The 23,455-nt window shown below is 33.6% G+C and overlaps 1 protein-coding gene across 1 annotated transcript in view; it reads right to left on the bottom strand.

The window, feature by feature from the left end:
• BMX (BMX non-receptor tyrosine kinase) overlaps positions 1 to 23,455 on the bottom strand; it is a 1,099,638-nt gene that overhangs the window by 925,153 nt on the left and 151,030 nt on the right. The window lies entirely within an intron of this gene.

The raw sequence follows: 23,455 nt of genomic DNA on the forward strand, positions 1-23,455 counted from the left end.
TGTTATATGATTGGTTAATGTTAGTTTTGTTGTTATAAAAATTTTGTGCTTGGGAAATTTAAATTTTGGATTGGTTTGAATTTTAAATTTTTTTATGAATTAATTTACTGGGAGTGCAGTGGTATCTGAATGTTGTAGCATATTTTATTGCTTTATGAATTAATTTACTGGGAGTGCATTGGTATCTGAATGTTGTAACCTATTTTGTTGCTTTATGAGTTATTTTACTGGGAATGCAGTGGTATCTGAATGTTGTAGCATATTTTGTTGTTATATGAATTAATTTACTGGGAGTGCAGTGGTATCTGAATGTTGTAGCATATTTTGTTGCTTTATGAATTAATTTACTGGGAGTGCAGTGGTAGCTGAATGTTGTAGCATATTTTGTTGCTTTATGAATTAATTTACTGGGAGTGCAGTGGTATCTGAATGTTGTAGCATATTTTGTTGCTTTATGAATTAATTTACTGGGAGTGCAGTGGTATCTGAATGTTGTAGCATATTTTGTTGCTTTATGAATTAATTTACTGGGAGTGCAGTGGTATCTGAATGTTGTAGCATATTTTGTTGCTTTATGAATTAATTTACTGGGAGTGCAGTGGTATCTGAATGTTGTAGCATATTTTGTTGCTTTATGAATTAATTTACTGGGAGTGCAGTGGTATCTGAATGTTGTAGCATATTTTGTTGCTTTATGAATTAATTTACTGGGAGTGCAGTGGTATCTGAATGTTGTAACATATTTTGTTGCTTTATGAATTATTTTACTGGGAGTGCAGTGGTATCTGAATGTTGTAGCATATTTTGTTGCTTTATGAATTAATTTACTGGGAGTGCAGTGGTATCTGAATGTTGTAGCATATTTTGTTGCTTTATGAATTAATTTACTGGGAGTGCAGTGGTATCTGAATGTTGTAGCATATTTTGTTGCTTTATGAATTAATTTACTGGGAGTGCAGTGGTATCTGAATGTTGTAGCATATTTTGTTGCTTTATGAATTAATTTACTGGGAGTGCAGTGGTATCTGAATGTTGTAGCATATTTTGTTGCTATATGAATTAATTTACTGGGAGTGCAGTGGTATCTGAATGTTGTAGCATATTTTGTTGCTTTATGAATTAATTTACTGGGAGTGCAGTGGTATCTGAATGTTGTAGCATATTTTGTTGCTTTATGAATTAATTTACTGGGAGTGCAGTGGTATCTGAATGTTGTAGCATATTTTGTTGCTTTATGAATTAATTTACTGGGAGTGCAGTGGTATCTGAATGTTGTAGCATATTTTGTTGCTTTATGAATTAATTTACTGGGAGTGCAGTGGTATCTGAATGTTGTAGCATATTTTGTTGCTATATGAATTAATTTACTGGGAGTGCAGTGGTATCTGAATGTTGTAGCATATTTTGTTGCTTTATGAATTAATTTACTGGGAGTGCAGTGGTATCTGAATGTTGTAGCATATTTTGTTGCTTTATGAATTAATTTACTGTGAATGCAGTGGTATCTAAATGTTGTAGCATATTTTCTTCTTTAATGAATTAAATTACTGGGAGTGCAGTTGTATCTGAATGTTGTAGCATATTTTGTTGCTTTATGAATTAATTTACTGGGAGTGCAGTGGTATCTGAATGTTGTAGCATATTTTGTTGCTTTATGAATTAATTTACTGGGAGTGCAGTGGTATCTGAATGTTGTAGCATATTCTGTTGCTTTATGAATTAATTTACTGGGAGTGCAGTGGTATCTGAATGTTGTAGCATATTCTGTTGCTTTATGAATTAATTTACTGGGAGTGCAGTGGTATCTGAATGTTGTAGCATATTTTGTTGCTTTATGAATTAATTTACTGGGAGTGCAGTGGTATCTGAATGTTGTAGCATATTTTGTTGCTTTATGAATTAATTTACTGGGAGTGCAGTGGTATCTGAATGTTGTAGCATATTTTGTTGCTTTATGAATTAATTTACTGGGAATGCAGTGGTATCTGAATGTTGTAGCATATTTTGTTGCTTTATGAATTAATTTACTGGGAGTGCAGTGGTATCTGAATGTTGTAGCATATGTTTTTGCTATATTAATTAATTTACAGGGAGTACAGTGGTATCTGAATGTTGTAGCATATTTTGTTGCTTTATGAATTAATTTACTGGGAGTGCAGGAGTGTCTTAATGTTGTATATTTTCTTGCTTTATGAATTAATTTACTGGGAGTGCAGTGGTATCTGAATGTTGTATCATATTTTGTTGCTTTATGAATTAATTTACTGGGAGTGCAGTGGTATCTGAATGTTGTAGCATATTTTGTTGCTTTATGAATTAATTTACTGGGAGTGCAGTGGTATCTGAATGTTGTAGCATATTTTGTTGCTTTATGAATTAATTTACTGGGAGTGCAGTGGTATCTGAATGTTGTAGCATATTTTGTTGCTTTATGAATTAATTTACTGGGAGTGCAGTGGTATCTGAATGTTGTAGCATATTTTGTTGCTATATGAATTAATTTACTGGGAGTGCAGTGGTATCTGAATGTTGTAGCATATTTTGTTGCTTTATGAATTAATTTACTGGGAGTGCAGTGGTATCTGAATGTTGTAGCATATTTTGTTGCTTTATGAATTAATTTACTGGGAGTGCAGTGGTATCTGAATGTTGTAGCATATTTTGTTGCTTTATGAATTAATTTACTGGGAGTGCAGTGGTATCTGAATGTTGTAGCATATTTTGTTGCTATATGAATTAATTTACTGGGAGTGCAGTGGTATCTGAATGTTGTAGCATATTTTGTTGCTTTATGAATTAATTTACTGGGAATGCAGTTGTATCTGAATGTTGTAGCATATTTTGTTGCTTTATGAATTAATTTACTGGGAGTGCAGTGGTATCTGAATGTTGTAGCATATTTTGTTGCTTTATGAATTAATTTACTGGGAGTGCAGTGGTATCTGAATGTTGTAGCATATTTTGTTGCTTTATGAATTAATTTACTGGGAGTGCAGTGGTATCTGAATGTTGTAGCATATTTTGTTGCTTTATGAATTAATTTTCTGGGAGTGCAGTGGTATCTGAATGTTGTAGCATATTTTGTTGCTTTATGAATTAATTTACTGGGAGTGCAGTGGTATCTGAATGTTGTAGCATATTTTGTTGCTTTATGAATTAATTTACTGGGAGTATAGTGGTGTCTGAATGTTGTAGCACACATTGTTGCTTTATGAATTAATTTACTGGGAATGCAGTGGTATCTGAATGTTGTAGCATATTTTGTTGCTTTATGAATTAATTTACTGGGAGTGCAGTGGTATCTGAATGTTGTAGCATATTTTGTTGCTTTATGAATTAATTTACTGGGAGTGCAGTGGTATCTGAATGTTGTAGCATATTTTGTTGCTTTATGAATTAATTTACTGGGAGTGCAGTGGTATCTGAATGTTGTAGCATATTTTGTTGCTTTATGAATTAATTTACTGGGAGTGCAGTGGTATCTGAATGTTGTAGCATATTTTGTTGCTATATGAATTAATTTACTGGGAGTGCAGTGGTAGCTGAATGTTGTAGCATATTTTGTTGCTTTATGAATTAATTTACTGGGAGTGCAGTGGTATCTGAATGTTGTAGCATATTTTGTTGCTTTATGAATTAATTTACTGGGAGTGCAGTGGTATCTGAATGTTGTAGCATATTTTGTTGCTATATGAATTAATTTACTGGGAGTGCAGTGGTATCTGAATGTTGTAGCATATTTTGTTGCTTTATGAATTAATTTACTGGGAGTGCAGTGGTATCTGAATGTTGTAGCATATTTTGTTGCTTTATGAATTAATTTACTGGGAGTGCAGTGGTATCTGAATGTTGTAGCATATTTTGTTGCTTTATGAATTAATTTACTGGGAGTGCAGTGGTATCTGAATGTTGTAGCATATTTTGTTGCTTTATGAATTAATTTACTGTGAGTGCAGTGGTATCTGAATGTTGTAGCATATTTTGTTGCTTTATGAGTTAATTTACAGGGAGTGCAGTGGTATCTGAATGTTGTAGCATATTTTGTTGCTTTATTAATTAATTTACTGTGAGTGCAGTGGTATCTGAATGTTGTAGCATATTTTGTTGCTTTATTAATTAATTTACTGGGAGTGCAGTGGTATCTGAATGTTGTAGCATATTTTGTTGCTTTTTGAATTCATTTACTGGGAGTGCAGTGGTATCTGAATGTTGTAGCATATTTACTTGCTTTATGAATTAATTTACTGGGAGTGCAGTGTTATCTGAATGTTGTAGCATATTTTGTTGCTTTATGAATTAATTTACTGGGAGTGCAGTGGTATCTGAATGTTGTAGCATATTTTGTTGCTTTATGAATTAATTTACTGGGAGTGCAGTGGTATCTTAATGTTGTAGCATATTTTGTTGCTTTATGAATTAATTTACTGGGAGTGCAGTGGTATCTGAATGTTGTAGCATATTTTGTTGCTATATGAATTAATTTACTGGGAGTGCAGTGGTATCTGAATGTTGTAGCATATTTTGTTGCTTTATGAATTAATTTACTGGGAGTGCAGTGGTATCTGAATGTTGTAGCATATTTTGTTGCTTTATGAATTAATTTACTGGGAGTGCAGTGGTATCTGAATGTTGTAGCATATTTTGTTGCTATATGAATTAATTTACTGGGAGTGCAGTGGTAGCTGAATGTTGTAGCATATTTTGTTGCTTTATGAATTAATTTACTGGGAGTGCAGTGGTATCTGAATGTTGTAGCATATTTTGTTGCTTTATGAATTAATTTACTGGGAGTGCAGTGGTATCTGAATGTTGTAGCATATTTTGTTGCTTTATGAATTAATTTACTGGGAGTGCAGTGGTATCTGAATGTTGTAGCATATTTTGTTGCTTTATGAATTAATTTACTGGGAGTGCAGTGGTATCTGAATGTTGTAGCATATTTTGTTGCTTTATGAATTAATTTACTGGGAGTGCAGTGGTATCTTAATGTTGTAACATATTTTGTTGCTATATGAATTCATTTACTGGGAGTGCAGTGGTATCTGAATGTTGTAGCATATTTTGTTGCTTTATGAATTAATTTACTGGGAGTGCAGTGGTATCTGAATGTTGTAGCATATTTTGTTGCTTTATGAATTAATTTACTGGGAGTGCAGTGGTATCTTAATGTTGTAGCATCTTTTGTTGCTTTATGGATTAATTTACTGGGAGTGCTGTGGTACCTTAATGTTGTAGCATATTTTGTTGCTTTATTAATTAATTTACTGGGAGTGCAGTGGTATCTGAATGTTGTAGCATATTTTGTTGCTTTATGAATTAATTTACTGGGAGTGCAGTGGTATCTGAATGTTGTAGCATATTTTGTTGCTTTATGAATTAATTTACTGGGAGTGCAGTGGTATCTGAATGTTGTAGCATATTTTGTTGCTTTATGAATTAATTTACTGGGAGTGCAGTGGTATCTGAATGTTGTAGCATATTTTGTTGCTTTATGAATTAATTTACTGGGAGTGCAGTGGTATCTTAATGTTGTAGCATATTTTATTGCTTTATGAATTAATTTCCTGGGAGTGCAGTGGTATCTGAATGTTGTAGCATATTTTGTTGCTTTATGAATTAATTTACTGGGAGTGCAGTGGTTTCTGAATGTTGTAGCATATTTTGTTGCTATATGAATTAATTTACTGGGAGTGCAGTGGTATCTGAATGTTGTAGCATATTTTGTTGCTTTATGAATTAATTTACTGGGAGTGCAGTGGTATCTGAATGTTGTAGCATATTTTGTTGCTTTATGAATTAATTTACTGGGAATGCAGTGGTATCTGAATGTTGTAGCATATTTTGTTGCTTTATGAATTAATTTACTGGGAGTGCAGTGGTATCTGAATGTTGTAGCATATTTTGTTGCTTTATGAATTAATTTACTGGGAGTGCAGTGGTATCTGAATGTTGTAGCATATTTTGTTGCTTTATGAATTAATTTACTGGGAGTGCAGTGGTATCTGAATGTTGTAGCATATTTTGTTGCTTTATGAATTAATTTACTGGGAGTGCAGTGGTATCTGAATGTTGTAGCATATTTTGTTGCCTTATGAATTAATTTACTGGGAGTGCAGTGGTAGCTGAATGTTGTAGCATTTTGTTGCTTTATGAATTAATTTACTGGGAATGCAGTGGTATCTGAAAGTTGTAGCATATTTTGTTGCTTTATGAATTAATTTACTGGGAGTGCAGTGGTATCTGAATGTTGTAGCATATTTTGTTGCTTTATGAATTAATTTACTGGGAGTGCAGTGGTATCTGAATGTTGTAGCATATTTTGTTGCTTTATGAATTAATTTACTGGGAGTGCAGTGGTATCTGAATGTTGTAGCATATTTTGTTGCTTTATGAATTAATTTACTGGGAGTGCAGTGGTATCTGAATGTTGTAGCATATTTTGTTGCTTTATGAATTAATTTACTGGGAGTGCAGTGGTATCTGAATGTTGTAGCATATTTTGTTGCTATATGAATTAATTTACTGGGAGTGCAGTGGTATCTGAATGTTGTAGCATATTTTGTTGCTTTATGAATTAATTTACTGGGAGTGCAGTGGTATCTGAATGTTCTAGCATATTTTGTTGCTTTATTAATTTATTTACTGAAACTGCAGTGGCATCTGAATGTTGTAGCATATTCTGTTGCTTTATGAATGAATTTGCTGGGAGTGCAGTGGTATCTGAATGTTGTAATATATTTTATTGCTTTATGAATTCATTTACTGGGAATGCAGTGGTATTTGAATGTTCTAGCATACTTTTTTGCTTTATGAATTAATTTACTGGGAATGCAGTGGTATCTGAATGTTGTAGCATATTTTGTTGCTTTATGAATTAATTTACTGGGAGTGCAGTGGTATCTGAATGTTGTAGCATATTTTGTTGCTTTATGAATTAATTTACTGGGAGTGCAGTGGTATCTGAATGTTGTAGCATATTTTGTTGCTTTATGAATTAATTTACTGGGAGTGCAGTGGTATCTGAATGTTGTAGAATATTTAGTTGCTTTATGAATTAATTTACTGGGAGTGCAGTGGTATCTGAATGTTGTAGCATATTTTGTTGCTTTATGAATTAATTTACTGGGAGTGCAGTGGTATCTGAATGTTGTAGCATATTTTGTTGCTTTATGAATTAATTTACTGGGAGTGCAGTGGTATCTGAATGTTGTAGCATATTTTGTTGCTATATGAATTAATTTACTGGGAGTGCAGTGGTATCTGAATGTTGTAGCATATTTTGTTGCTTTATGAATTAATTTACTGGGAGTGCAGTGGTATCTGAATGTTGTAGCATATTTTGTTGCTTTATGAATTAATTTACTGGGAGTGCAGTGGTATCTGAATGTTGTAGCATATTTTGTTGCTATATGAATTAATTTACTGGGAGTGCAGTGGTATCTGAATGTTGTAGCATATTTTGTTGCTTTATGAATTAATTTACTGGGAGTGCAGTGGTATCTGAATGTTGTAGCATATTTTGTTGCTTTATGAATTAATTTACTGGGAGTGCAGTGGTTTCTGAATGTTGTAGCATATTTTGTTGCTATATGAATTAATTTACTGGGAGTGCAGTGGTATCTGAATGTTGTAGCATATTTTGTTGCTTTATGAATTAATTTACTGGGAGTGCAGTGGTATCTTAATGTTGTAGCATCTTTTGTTGCTTTATGGATTAATTTACTGGGAGTGCAGTGGTACCTTAATGTTGTAGCATATTTTGTTGCTGTATTAATTAATTTACTGGGAGTGCAGTGGTATCTGAATGTTGTAGCATATTTTGTTGCTTTATGAATTAATTTACTGGGAGTGCAGTGGTATCTGAATGTTGTAGCATATTTTGTTGCTTTATGAATTAATTTACTGGGGGTGCAGTGGTAGCTGAATGTTGTAGCATATTTTGTTGCCATATGAATTAATTTACTGTGAGTGCAGTGGTATCTGAATGTTGTAGCATATTTTCTTACTTTATGAATTAATTTACTGGGAGTGCAGTGGTATCTGAATGTTGCAGCATATTTTGTTGCTATATGAATTAATTTACTGGGATTGCAGTGGTATCTGAATGTTGTAGCATATTTTGTTGCTTTATGAATTAATTTACTGTGAGTACAGTGGTATCTGAATGCTGTAGCATATTTTGTTGCTTTATGAATTAATTTACTGGGAGTGCAGTGGTATCTGAATGTTGTAGCATATTTTGTTGCTTTATGAATTAATTTACTGGGAGTGCAGTGGTATCTGAATGTTGTAGCATATTTTGTTGCTTTGTGAATTAATTTACTGGGGGTGCAGTGGTATCTGAATGTTGTAGCATATTTTGTTGCTTTGTGAATTAATTTACTGGGGGTGCAGTGGTAGCTGAATGTTGTAGCATATTTTGTTGTTATATGAATTAATTTACTGGGAGTGCAGTGGTATCTGAATGTTGTAGCATCTTTTGTTGCTTTATGAATTAATTTACTGGGAGTGCAGTGGTATCTGAATGTTGTAGCATATTTTGTTGCTTTATGAATTAATTTACTGGGAGTGCAGTGGTATCTGAATGTTGTAGCATATTTTGTTGCTTTATGAATTATTTACTGGGAGTGCAGTGGTATCTTAATGTTGTAGCATATTTTGTTGCTTTATGAATTAATTTACTGGGAGTGCAGTGGTATCTGAATGTTGTAGCATATTTTGTTGCTTTATGAATTAATTTACTGGGAGTGCAGTGGTATCTGAATGTTGTAGCATATTTTGTTGCTTTATGAATTAATTTACTGGGAGTGCAGTGGTATCTGAATGTTGTAGCATATTTTGTTGCTTTATGAATTAATTTACTGGGAGTGCAGTGGTATCTGAATGTTGTAGCATATTTTGTTGCTTTATGAATTAATTTACTGGGAGTGCAGTGGTATCTGAATGTTGTAGCATATTTTGTTGCTTTATGAATTAATTTACTGGGAGTGCAGTGGTATCTGAATGTTCTAAAATATTTTGTTGCTTTATGAATTAATTTACTGGGAGTATAGTGGTGTCTGAATGTTGTAGCATACATTGTTGCTTTATGAATTAATTTACTGGGAATGCAGTGGTTTCTGAATGTTGTAGCATATTTTGTTGCTTTATGAATTCATTTACTGGGAGTGCAGTGGTATCTGAATGTTGTAGCATATTTTGTTGCTATATGAATTAATTTACTGGGAGTGCAGTGGTATCTGAATGTTGTAGCATATTTTGTTGCTTTATGAATTAATTTACTGGGAGTGCAGTGGTATCTGAATGTTGTAGCATATTTTGTTGCTTTATGAATTAATTTACTGGGAGTGCAGTGGTATCTGAATGTTGTAGCATATTTTGTTGCTATATGAATTAATTTACTGGGAGTGCAGTGGTATCTGAATGTTGTAGCATATTTTGTTGCTTTATGAATTAATTTACTGGGAGTGCAGTGGTATCTGAATGTTGTAGCATATTTTGTTGCTTTATGAATTAATTTACTGGGAGTGCAGTGGTATCTGAATGTTGTAGCATATTTTGTTGCTATATGAATTAATTTACTGGGAGTGCAGTGGTATCTGAATGTTGTAGCATATTTTGTTGCTTTATGAATTAATTTACTGGGAGTGCAGTGGTATCTGAATGTTGTAGCATATTTTGTTGCTTTATGAATTAATTTACTGGGAGTGCAGTGGTATCTGAATGTTGTAGCATATTTTGTTGCTTTATGAATTAATTTACTGGGAGTGCAGTGGTAGCTGAATGTTGTAGCATATTTTGTTGCTTTATGAATTAATTTACTGGGAGTGCAGTGGTATCTGAATGTTGTAGCATATTTTGTTGCTATACGAATTAATTTACTGTGAGTGCAGTGGTATCTGAATGTTGTAGCATATTTTGTTGCTATATTAATTTACTGGGAGTGCAGTGGTATCTTAATGTTGTATATTTTGTTGCTTTATGAATTAATTTACTGGGAGTGCAGTGATGTCTGAATGTTGTAGCATATTTTGTTGCTATATGAGTTAATTTACTGGTAGTGCAGTGATATCTGAATGTTCTAAAATATTTTGTTGCTTTATGAATTAATTTACTGGGAATACAGTGGCATCTGAATGTTGTAGCACACATTGTTGCTTTATGAATTAATTTACTGGGAGTGCAGAGGTATCTGAATGTTGTAGCATATTTTGTTGCTATATGAATTAATTTACTGGGAGTGCAGTGGTATCTGAATGTTGTAGCATATTTTGTTGCTTTATGAATTAATTTACTGGGAGTGCAGTGGTAGCTGAATGTTGTAGCATATTTTGTTGCTTTATGAATTAATTTACTGGGAGTGCAGTGGTATCTGAATGTTGTAGCATATTTTGTTGCTATATGAATTAATTTACTGGGAGTGCAGTGGTATCTGAATGTTGTAGCATATTTTGTTGCTTTATGAATTAATTTACTGGGAGTGCAGTGGTATCTGAATGTTGTAGCATATTTTGTTGCTTTATGAATTAATTTACTGGGAGTGCAGTGGTATCTGAATGTTGTAGCATATTTTGTTGCTATATGAATTAATTTACTGGGAGTGCAGTGGTATCTGAATGTTGTAGCATATTTTGTTGTTTTATGTATTAATTTACTGGGGGTGCAGTGGTATCTGAATGGTGTAGCATATTCTGTTGCTTTATGAATTAAATTACTGGGAGTGCAGAGGTATCTGAATGCTGTAGCATATTTTGTTGCTTTATGAATTAATTTACTGGGAGTGCAGTGGTATCTGAATGTTGTAGCATATTTACTTGCTTTATGAATTAATTTACTGGGAGTGCAGTGGTATCTGAATGTTGTAGCATATTTTGTTGCTTTATGAATTAATTTACTGGGAGTGCAGTGGTATCTGAATGTTGTAGCATATTTTGTTGCTTTATGAATTAATTTACTGGGAGTGCAGTGGTATCTGAATGTTGTAGCATATTTTGTTGCTTTATGAATTAATTTACTGGGAGTGCAGTGGTATCTTAATGTTGTAGCATATTTTCTTGCTATATGAATTAATTTACTGGGAGTGCAGTGGTATCTGAATGTTGTAGCATATTTTGTTGCTTTATGAATTAATTTACTGGGAGTGCAGTGGTATCTGAATGTTGTAGCATAATTTGTTGCTTTATGAATTAATTTACTGGGAGTGCAGTGGTATCATTGTTGTAGCATCTTTTGTTACTTCATGAATTAATTTACTGGGAGTGCAGTGGTATCTGAATGTTGTAGCATATTTTGTTGCTTTATGAATTAATTTACTGGGAGTGCAGTGGTATCTGAATGTTGTAGCATATTTTGTTGCTTTATGAATTAATTTACTGGGAGTGCAGAGGTATCTGAATGTTGTAGCATATTTTGTTGCTTTGTGAATTAATTTACTGGGAGTGCAGTGGTATCTGAATGTTGTAGCATATTTTGTTGCTGTATGAATTAATGTACTGGGAGTGCAGTGGTATCTGAATGTTGTAGCATATTTTGTTGCTTTATGAATTAATTTACTGGGAGTGCAGTGGTATCTGAATGTTGTAGCATATTTTGTTGCTTTATGAATTAATTTACTGGGAGTGCAGTGGTATCTGAATGTTGTAGCATATTTTGTTGCTTTATGAATTAATTTACTGGGAGTGCAGTGGTATCTGAATGTTGTAGCATATGTTGTTGCTATATGAATTAATTTACTGGGAGTGCAGTGGTATCTGAATGTTGTAGCATATTTTGTTGCTTTATGAATTAATTTACTGGGAGTGCAGTGGTATCTGAATGTTGTAGCATATTTTGTTGCTTTATGAATTAATTTACTGGGAGTGCAGTGGTATCTGAATGTTGTAGCATATTTTGTTGCTATATGAATTAATTTACTGGGAGTGCAGTGGTATCTGAATGTTGTAGCATATTTTGTTGCTTTATGAATTAATTTACTGGGAGTGCAGTGGTATCTGAATGTTGTAGCATATTTTGTTGCTTTATGAATTAATTTACTGGGAATGCAGTGGTTTCTGAATGTTGTAGCATATTTTGTTGCTTTATGAATTAATTTACTGGGAGTGCAGTGGTATCTGAATGTTGTAGCATATTTTGTTGCTATATGAATTAATTTACTGGGAGTGCAGTGGTAGCTGAATGTTGTAGCATATTTTGTTGCTATATGAATTCATTTACTGGGAGTGCAGTGGTATCTGAATGTTGTAGCATATTTTGTTGCTTTATGAATTAATTTACTGGGAGTGCAGTGGTATCTGAATGTTGTAGCATATTTTGTTGCTATATGAATTAATTTACTGGGAGTGCAGTGGTAGCTGAATGTTGTAGCATATTTTGTTGCTTTATGAATTAATTTACTGGGAGTGCAGTGGTATCTGAATGTTGTAGCATATTTTGTTGCTTTATGAATTAATTTACTGGGAGTGCAGTGGTATCTGAATGTTGTAGCATATTTTGTTGCTATATGAATTAATTTACTGGGAGTGCAGTGGTATCTGAATGTTGTAGCATATTTTGTTGCTTTATGAATTAATTTACTGGGAGTGCAGTGGTATCTGAATGTTGTAGCATATTTTGTTGCTTTATGAATTAATTTACTGGGAGTGCAGTGGTATCTGAATGTTGTAGCATATTTTGTTGCTTTATGAATTATTTACTGGGAGTGCAGTGGTATCTTAATGTTGTAGCATATTTTGTTGCTTTGGGAATTAATTTACTGGGGGTGCAGCGGTAGCTGAATGTTGTAGCATATTTTGTTGCCATATGAATTAATTTACTGTGAGTGCAGTGGTATCTGAATGTTGTAGCATATTTTCTTACTTTATGAATTAAATTACTGGGAGTGCAGTGGTATCTGAATGTTGTAGCATATTTTGTTGCTTTATGAATTAATTTACTGGGAGTGCAGTGGTATCTGAATGTTGTAGCATATTTTGTTGCTTTATGAATTAATTTACTGGGAGTGCAGTGGTATCTGAATGTTGTAGCATATTTTGTTGCTTTATGAATTAATTTACTGGGATTGCAGTGGTAGCTGAATGTTGTAGCATATTTTGTTGCTATAAGAATTTATTTACTGGGACTGCAATGGAATCTGAATGATGTGGCATTTTTTGCTGCTATATGAATTAATTTCCTGGGATTGCAGTGGTATCTGAATGTTGTAGCATATTTTGTTGCTTTATGAATTAATTTACTGGGAGTGCAGTGGTATCTGAATGTTGTAGCATATTTTGTTGCTGCATGAATTAATTTACTGGGAGTGCAGTGGTATCTGAATGTTGTAGCATATTTTGTTGCTTTGTGAATTAATTTACTGGGGGTGCAGTGGTATCTGAATGTTGTAGCATATTTTGTTGCTTTATGAATTAATTTACTGGGAGTGCAGTGGTATCTGAATGTTGTAGCATATTTTGTTGTTTTATGAATTAATTTACTGGGGGTGCAGTGGTATCTGAATGTTGTAGCATATTTTGTTGCTTTATGAATTAATTTACTGGGAGTGCAGTGGTATCTGAATGTTGTAGCATATTTTGTTGCTTTATGAATTAATTTACTGGGAGTGCAGTGGTATCTGAATGTTGTAGCATATTTTGTTGCTTTATGAATTAATTTACTGGGAGTGCAGTGGTATCTGAATGTTGTAGCATATTTTGTTGCTATATGAATTCATTTACTGGGAGTGCAGTGGTATCTGAATGTTGTAGCATATTTTGTTGCTTTATGAATTAATTTACTGGGAGTGCAGTGGTATCTGAATGTTGTAGCATATTTTGTTGCTTTATGAATTAATTTACTGGGAGTGCAGTGGTATCTGAATGTTGTAGCATATTTTGTTGCTATATGAATTAATTTACTGGGAGTGCAGTGGTATCTGAATGTTGTAGCATATTTTGTTGCTTTATGAATTAATTTACTGGGAGTGCAGTGGTATCTGAATGTTGTAGCATATTTTGTTGCTTTATGAATTAATTTACTGGGAGTGCAGTGGTATCTGAATGTTGTAGCATATTTTGTTGCTATATGAATTAATTTACTGGGAGTGCAGTGGTATCTGAATGTTGTAGCATATTTTGTTGCTTTATGAATTAATTTACTGGGAGTGCAGTGGTAGCTGAATGTTGTAGCATATTTTGTTGCTTTATGAATTAATTTACTGGGAGTGCAGTGGTATCTGAATGTTGTAGCATATTTTGTTGCTATATGAATTAATTTACTGGGAGTGCAGTGGTATCTGAATGTTGTAGCATATTTTGTTGCTTTATGAATTAATTTACTGGGAGTGCAGTGGTATCTGAATGTTGTAGCATATTCTGTTGCTATATCAATTAATTTACTGGGAGTGCAGTGGTAGCTGAATGTTGTAGCATATTTTGTTGCTATATGAATTAATTTACTGGGAGTGCAGTGGTATCTGAATGTTGTAGCATATTTTGTTGCTTTATGAATTAATTTACTGGGAGTGCAGTGTTATCTGAATGTTGTAGTATATTTTGTTGCTTTATGAATTAATTTACTGGGAGTAGCAGTGGAATCTGAATGCTGTAGCATATTTTGTTGCTGTATGAGTTAATTTACTGGGAGTGCACTTGTAGCTGAATGTTGTAGCATATTTGATTGCTTTGTGAATTAATTTACTGGGAGTGCAGTGGTATCTGAATGTTGTAGTATATTTTGTTGCTTTATGAATTAATTTACTGGGAGTGCAGTGTAGCTGAATGTTGCAGCATATTTTGTTTTTTTATGAATTAATTTACTGGGAGTGCAGTGGTTTCTGAATGCTGTAGCATATTTTGTTGCTATATGAGTTAGTTTACTGGGAGTGCAGTGGTATCTGAATGTTGTAGCATATTTTGTTGCTTTATGAATTAATTTACTGGGAGTGCAGTGGTATCTGAATTTTGTAGCATATTCTGTTGCTTTATGAATTAATTTACTGGGATTGCTGTGGTAGCTGAATGTTGTAGCATATTTTGTTGCTATAAGAATTAATTTACTGGGGGTGCTGTGGTATCTGATTGTTATGGCAACTTTTGTTGCTATACGAATTAATTCACTGTGAGTGCAGTGGTATCTGAATGTTGTAGCATACTTTGTTGCTTTATGAATTAATTTTCTGGGAGTGCAGTGGTATCTTAATGTTGCATATGTTGTTGCTTTTTGAATTAATTTTCTGGGAGTGCAGTGGTATCTGAATGTTGTAGTATATTTTGTTGCTATATTAATTTACTGGGACTGCAGTGGTATCTGAATGTTGTAGCATACTTTGTTGCTTTATGAATTAATTTTCTGGGAGTGCAGTGGTATCTGAATGTTGTAGCATATTTTGTTGCTTTATGAATTAATTTACTGGGAGTGCAGTGGTATCTGAATGTTGTAGCATATTTTGTTGCTTTATGAATTAATTTACTGGGAGTGCAGTGGTATCTGAATGTTGTAGCATATTTTGTTGCTTTATGAATTAATTTACTGGGAGTGCAGTGGTATCTGAATGTTGTAGCATATTTTGTTGCTTTATGAATTAATTTACTGGGAGTGCAGTGGTATCTGAATGTTGTAGCATATTTTGTTGCTATATTAATTAATTTAATGGGAGTGCAGTGGTATCTGAATGTTGTAGCATATTTTGTTGCTATATGAATTAATTTACTGGGAGTGCAGTGGTATCTGAATGTTGTAGCATATTTTGTTGCTTTATGAATTAATTTACTGGGAGTGCAGTGGTATCTGAATGTTGTAGCATATTTTGTTGCTTTATGAATTAATTTACTGGGAGTGCAGTGGTATCTGAATGTTGTAGCATATTTTGTTGCTATATGAATTAATTTACTGGGAGTGCAGTGGTATCTGAATGTTGTAGCATATTTTGTTGCTATATGAATTAATTTACTGGGAGTGCAGTGGTATCTGAATGTTGTAGCATATTTTGTTGCTTTATGAATTAATTTACTGGGAGTGCAGTGGTATCTGAATGTTGTAGCATATTTTGTTGCTATATGAATTAATTTACTGGGAGTGCAGTGGTATCTGAATGTTGTAGCATATTTTGTTGCTTTATGAATTAATTTACTGGGAGTGCAGTGGTATCTGAATGTTGTAGCATATTTTGTTGCTTTATGAATTAATTTACTGGGAGTGCAGTGGTAGCTGAATGTTGTAGCATATTTTGTTGCTTTATGAATTAATTTACTGGGAGTGCAGTGGTATCTGAATGTTGTAGCATATTTTGTTGCTTTATGAATTAATTTACTGGGAGTGCAGTGGTATCTGAATGTTGTAGCATATTTTGTTGCTTTATGAATTAATTTACTGGGAGTGCAGTGGTATCTGAATGTTGTAGCATATTTTGTTGCTTTATGAATTAATTTACTGGGAGTGCAGTGGTATCTGAATGTTGTAGCATATTTTGTTGCTTTATGAATTAATTTACTGGGAGTGCAGTGGTATCTGAATGTTGTAGCATATTTTGTTGCTTTATGAATTAATTTACTGGGAGTGCAGTGGTATCTGAATGTTGTAGCATATTTTGTTGCTTTATGAATTAATTTACTGGGAGTGCAGTGGTAGCTGAATGTTGTAGCATATTTTGTTGCTTTATGAATTAATTTACTGGGAGTGCAGTGGTATCTGAATGTTGTAGCATATTTTGTTGCTTTATGAATTAATTTACTGGGAGTGCAGTGGTATCTGAATGTTGTAGCATATTTTGTTGCTTTATGAATTAATTTACTGGGAGTGCAGTGGTATCTGAATGTTGTAGCATATTTTGTTGCTTTATGAATTAATTTACTGGGAGTGCAGTGGTATCTGAATGTTGTAGCATATTTTGTTGCTATATGAATTAATTTACTGGGAGTGCAGTGGTATCTGAATGTTGTAGCATATTTTGTTGCTTTATGAATTAAATTACTGGGAGTGCAGTTGTATCTGAATGTTGTAGCATATTTTGTTGCTTTATGAATTAATTTACTGGGATTGCAGTGGTAGCTGAATGTTGTAGCATATTTTGTTGCTATAAGAATTAATTTACTGGGAGTGCAGTGGTATCTGAATGTTGTAGCATATTTTGTTGCTTTATGAATTAATTTACTGGGAGTGCAGTGGTATCTGAATGTTGTAGCATATTTTGTTGCTTTATGAATTAATTTACTGGGAGTGCAGTGGTATCTGAATGTTGTAGCATATTTTGTTGCTATATGAATTAATTTACTGGGAGTGCAGTGGTATCTGAATGTTGTAGCATATTTTGTTGCTTTATGAATTAATTTACTGGGAGTGCAGTGGTATCTGAATGTTGTAGCATATTTTGTTGCTTTATGAATTAATTTACTGGGAGTGCAGTGGTATCTGAATGTTGTAGCATATTTTGTTGCTATATGAATTAATTTACTGGGAGTGCAGTGGTAGCTGAATGTTGTAGCATATTTTGTTGCTTTATGAATTAATTTACTGGGAGTGCAGTGGTATCTGAATGTTGTAGCATATTTTGTTGCTATATGAATTAATTTACTGGGAGTGCAGTGGTAGCTGAATGTTGTAGCATATTTTGTTGCTTTATGAATTAATTTACTGGGAGTGCAGTGGTATCTGAATGTTGTAGCATATTTTGTTGCTATATGAATTAATTTACTGGGAGTGCAGTGGTATCTGAATGTTGTAGCATATTTTGTTGCTTTATGAATTAATTTACTGGGAGTGCAGTGGTATCTGAATGTTGTAGCATATTTTGTTGCTTTATGAATTAATTTACTGGGAGTGCAGTGGTATCTGAATGTTGTAGCATATTTTGTTGCTATATGAATTAATTTACTGGGAGTGCAGTGGTATCTGAATGTTGTAGCATATTTTGTTGCTTTATGAATTAATTTACTGGGAGTGCAGTGGTATCTGAATGTTGTAGCATATTTTGTTGCTATATGAATTAATTTACTGGGAGTGCAGTGGTATCTGAATGTTGTGGCATATTTTGTTGCTATATGAATTAATTTACTGGGAGTGCAGTGGTATCTGAATGTTGTAGCATATTTTGTTGCTTTATGAATTAATTTACTGGGATTGCAGTGGTAGCTGAATGTTGTAGCATATTTTGTTGCTATAAGAATTAATTTACTGGGAGTGCAGTGGTATCTGAATGTTGTAGCATATTTTGTTGCTTTATGAATTAATTTACTGTGAGTACAGTGGTATCTGAATGCTGTAGCATATTTTGTTGCTTTATGAATTAATTTACTGGGAGTGCAGTGGTATCTGAATGTTGTAGCATATTTTGTTGCTATATGAATTAATTTACTGGGAGTGCAGTGGTATCTGAATGTTGTAGCATATTTTGTTGCTTTATGAATTAATTTACTGGGAGTGCAGTGGTATCTGAATGTTGTAGCATATTTTGTTGCTTTATGAATTAATTTACTGGGAGTGCAGTGGTATCTGAATGTTGTAGCATATTTTGTTGCTTTATGAATTAATTTACTGGGAGTGCAGTGGTATCTGAATGTTGTAGCATATTTTGTTGCTTTATGAATTAATTTACTGGGAGTGCAGTGGTATCTGAATGTTCTAGCATATTTTGTTGCTTTATGAATTAATTTACTGGGAATGCAGTGGTATCTGAATGTTGTAGCATATTTTGTTGCTTTATGAATTAATTTACTGGGAGTGCAGTGGTATCTGAATGTTGTAGCATATTTTGTTGCTTTATGAATTAATTTACTGGGAGTGCAGTGGTATCTGAATGTTGTAGCATATTTTGTTGCTTTATGAATTAATTTACTGGGAGTGCAGTGGTATCTGAATGTTGTAGCATATTTTGTTGCTTTATGAATTAATTTACTGGGAGTGCAGTGGTATCTGAATGTTGTAGCATATTTTGTTGCTTTATGAATTAATTTACTGGGAGTGCAGTGGTATCTGAATGTTGTAGCATATTTTGTTGCTATATGAATTAGTTTACTCGGAGTGCAGTGGTATCTGAATGTTGTAGCATATTCTGTTGCTTTATGAATTCATTTACTGGGATTGCACTGGTAGCTAAATGTTGTAGCATCTTTTGTTGCTATAAGAATTAATTTACTGGGAATGCAGTGGTATCCAAATGTTGTGGCAACTTTTGTTGATATACAAATTAATTTACTGTGAGTGCAGTGGTATCTGAATGTTGTAGCATATTTTGTTGCTATATTAATTTACTGGGAGTGCAGTGGTATCTGAATGTTGTAGCATACTTTGTTGCTTTATGAATTAATTTACTGGGAGTGCAGTGGTATCTTAATGTTGTAGCATATTTTGTTGCTTTATGAATTAATTTACTGGGAGTGCAGTGGTTTCTGAATGTTGTAGCATATTTTGTTGCTATATGAATTCATTTACTGAGAGTGCAGTGGTAGCTGAATGTTGTAGCATATTTTGTTGCTTTATGAGTTAATTTACTGGGAATGCAGTGGTGTCTGAATGTTGTAGCATATTTTGTTGCTATATGAATTAATTTACTGGGAGTGCAGTGGTATCTGAATGTTCTAGCATATTTTGTTGCTTTATGAATTAATTTACTGGGAGTGCAGTGGTATCTGAATGTTGTAGCATATTTTGTTGCTTTATGAATTAATTTACTGGGAGTGCAGTGGTATCTGAATGTTGTAGCATATTTTGTTGCTTTATGAATTAATTTACTGGGAGTGCAGTGGTATCTGAATGTTGTAGCATATTTTGTTGCTATATGAATTAATTTACTGGGAGTGCAGTGGTAGCTGAATGTTGTAGCATATTTTGTTGCTTTATGAATTAATTTACTGGGAGTGCAGTGGTATCTGAATGTTGTAGCATATTTTGTTGCTTTATGAATTAATTTACTGGGAGTGCAGTGGTATCTGAATGTTGTAGCATATTTTGTTGCTATATGAATTAATTTACTGGGAGTGCAGTGGTATCTGAATGTTGTAGCATATTTTGTTGCTATATGAATTAATTTACTGGGAGTGCAGTGGTATCTGAATGTTGTAGCATATTTTGTTGCTTTATGAATTAATTTACTGGGAGTGCAGTGGTATCTGAATGTTGTAGCATATTTTGTTGCTTTATGAATTAATTTACTGGGAGTGCAGTGGTATCTGAATGTTGTAGCATATTTTGTTGCTATATGAATTAATTTACTGGGAGTGCAGTGGTAGCTGAATGTTGTAGCATATTTTGTTGCTTTATGAATTAATTTACTGGGAGTGCAGTGGTATCTGAATGTTGTAGCATATTTTGTTGCTTTACAAATTAATTTATTGGGAATACAGTGCTATCTGAATGTTGTAGCACACATTGTTGCTATATGAATTAATTTACTGGGAGTGCAGTGGTAGCTGAATGTTGTAGCATTTTGTTGCTATATGAATTCATTTACTGGGAGTGCAGTGGTATCTGAATGTTGTAGCATATTTTGTTGCTTTATGAATTAATTTACTGGGAGTGCAGTGGTATCTGAATGTTGTAGCATATTTTGTTGCTATATGAATTAATTTACTGGGAGTGCAGTGGTAGCTGAATGTTGTAGCATATTTTGTTGCTTTATGAATTAATTTACTGGGAGTGCAGTGGTATCTGAATGTTGTAGCATATTTTGTTGCTTTATGAATTAATTTACTGGGAGTGCAGTGGTAGCTGAATGTTGTAGCATATTTTGTTGCTTTATGAATTAATTTACTGGGAGTGCAGTGGTAGCTGAATGTTGTAGCATATTTTGTTGCTTTATGAATTAATTTTCTGGGAGCGCAGTGGTAGTTGAATGTTGCAGCATATTTTGTTGCTATATGAATTAATTTACTGGGAGTGCAGTGGTATCTGAATGTTGTAGCATATTTTGTTGCTTTATGAATTAATTTACTGGGAGTGCAGTGGTAGCTGAATGTTGCAGCATATTTTGTTGCTATATGAATTAATTTACTGGGAGTGGAGTGGTATCTTAATGTTGTAGCATATTTTGTTGGTAAATGAATTAATTTACTGGCAGTGCAGTGGTATCTGAATGTTGTAGCATATTTTTTTACTTTATGAATTAATTTACTGGGAGTGCAGTGGTAGCTGAATGTTGTAGCATATTTTGTTGTTATATGAATTAATTTACCGGGACCACAGTGGTAGCTGAATGTTGTTACATATTTTGTTGCTTTATGAATTATTTTACTGGGAGTGCAGTGGTATCTGAATGTTGTAGCATATTTTGTTGCTTTATGAATTAATTTGCTGGGAGTGCAGTGGTATCTGAATGTTGTAGCATATTTTGTTGCTATATGAATTAATTTACTGGGAGTGCAGTGGTAGCTGAATGTTGTAGCATTTTGTTGCTTTTTGAATTAATTTACTGGGAGTGCAATGGTTGATGAATGTTGTAACATATTTTGTTGCTTTACGAATTAATTTACTTGGAGTGTAGTGGTATCTGAATTTTGTAGCATTTTGTTGCTTTATGAATTAATTTACTGGGAGTGCAGTGGTAGCTGAATGTTGTAGCATATTTTGTTGTTATATGAATTAATTTACTGGGAGTGTAGTGGTATCTGAATGTTGTAGCTTATGTTGTGCTATATGTTAAGCTAGTGCTCCATCCCTATATAATATCTGTTATTTCAGCTTTACAGAGAATAACAAGAAAAAATATGTTTGTGCTTAATGGGTTATATTATTCTAAAATTCAATCCATTTGTTTATCATTTACTACCCTTAAGACTATCATCCTTTTTCCCTTTCTTCTTTTTTTCAGCACTTTCATTAAGACTAAATCTCCATCATGCAGGATGATGACTTAACTTAACTTCAAATTACTATCAGCATAACTCTTTGATGCACTAGTATAAAATATCCCAACAAACAAGCTCTTCTTATGGAAGAGGTTCACTCATTCATCCTCTGATACGTTGTCTCTAGACTAACCTAAACACATGATCTGCACAGCTTATTTGTAAACTCAGGCTTCTTGCTGCAGATTGTAAAAAGGTGTTAATATCACCACTTAAGGAAAAGTGGAACCTATGAAATGATGTAGTTCCAAAATAGCCATGGCAGTCAAAGTGGAACCTACTATAGCAACCTCACTTCTTTAAGATTGTACAAGCGAGCAAATGACAGTATGCCACTTTAACTAAAAGTATAACTACAAGGTACTTCATCTTTTGACCAGGCAAGCATCTAATAGGCATGTTATACACATCCAGACACACGCAGCGCACACACACACACACACACACACACACACACACACACACACACACACACACACACACACACACACACACACACACACACACACACACACACACACACACACACACACACACACACACACACACACACACACACACACACACACACACACACACATATATATATATATATATATATATATATATATATATATATATATATATGGTTCCCTATCAGAAGCCTGAAACACTATAAGCCTGAAAATCAAAATCCTGAAAACTATAGACTGAAAGTTCAAAATCCTGAAAGACCAAAATCCTGAAACTCAAAATCCTGAAAACACAAAATGGACATACTGACATCATTGTGGCTTTGCTATTGTTAGCCCTGTGGTGTTGGGTCATGCGTTGGGTTCAGGTAAGTGTGCGGTTGGTTTTATGTTAGGGTTAGGGGCGGTTTAAGTGAGTTAGGGTTAGGGTGCAGGTTAGGCATGTATGCAGTAGTGACAAATATTGGGGTTAGGGGCGGTTTAAGTGAGTTAGGGTTAGGGCGCAGGTCAGGTGAGTGTGCGATAGTGACGGACCTTAGGGTTAGGGTCAGGGTCAGTTGGTAGATATTAGTGTCTTTATAGTGACATATTAGCATTATTTGTGTTTTCAGGATTTTGAGTTTCAGGATTTTGGTCTTTCAGGATTTTGAACTTTCAGTCTATAGTTTTCAGGATTTTGATTTTCAGGCTTATAGTGTTTCAGGCTTTTGATAGGGAACTATATATATATATATATATATATATATATATATATATATATATATAAAAATAGATATATATAGGTAGATATATGGGTCTACTTGTTAAAGTCGAATGACCCAAAAGCTGATGTTCATAATGTGGACCAGAAAATGTAAATATTACAAGCATCATGTTACTATGCATGTGCTGAGCTACAGCAGGCAGAAATAAAACTTTAAACAGAAACAAAAATATTCTGTGCACCCCTCCCCCATGGCCTATGCTAATTGCACATACTAACTCTGAGACTGCACAATATTGGGGAAAGGGCATATTCCCCTACCCCAAATATTAAGTGATCTTTCACACCTATTAACCAAATTTTGTTGACTAAGCAGATGTTGACTAACTATAGTGTAACGAATATTCAGTGCTCCTATATATATATATATATATATATATATATATATATATATATATAGACTTCGTCGGAGCGAGAAGACCGACATC

Source organism: Protopterus annectens, chromosome 5.part1 (genome assembly GCF_019279795.1).
Source record: "Protopterus annectens isolate FY-2018-M chromosome 5.part1, PAN1.0, whole genome shotgun sequence".
NCBI lineage: Eukaryota > Metazoa > Chordata > Ceratodontiformes > Protopteridae > Protopterus > Protopterus annectens.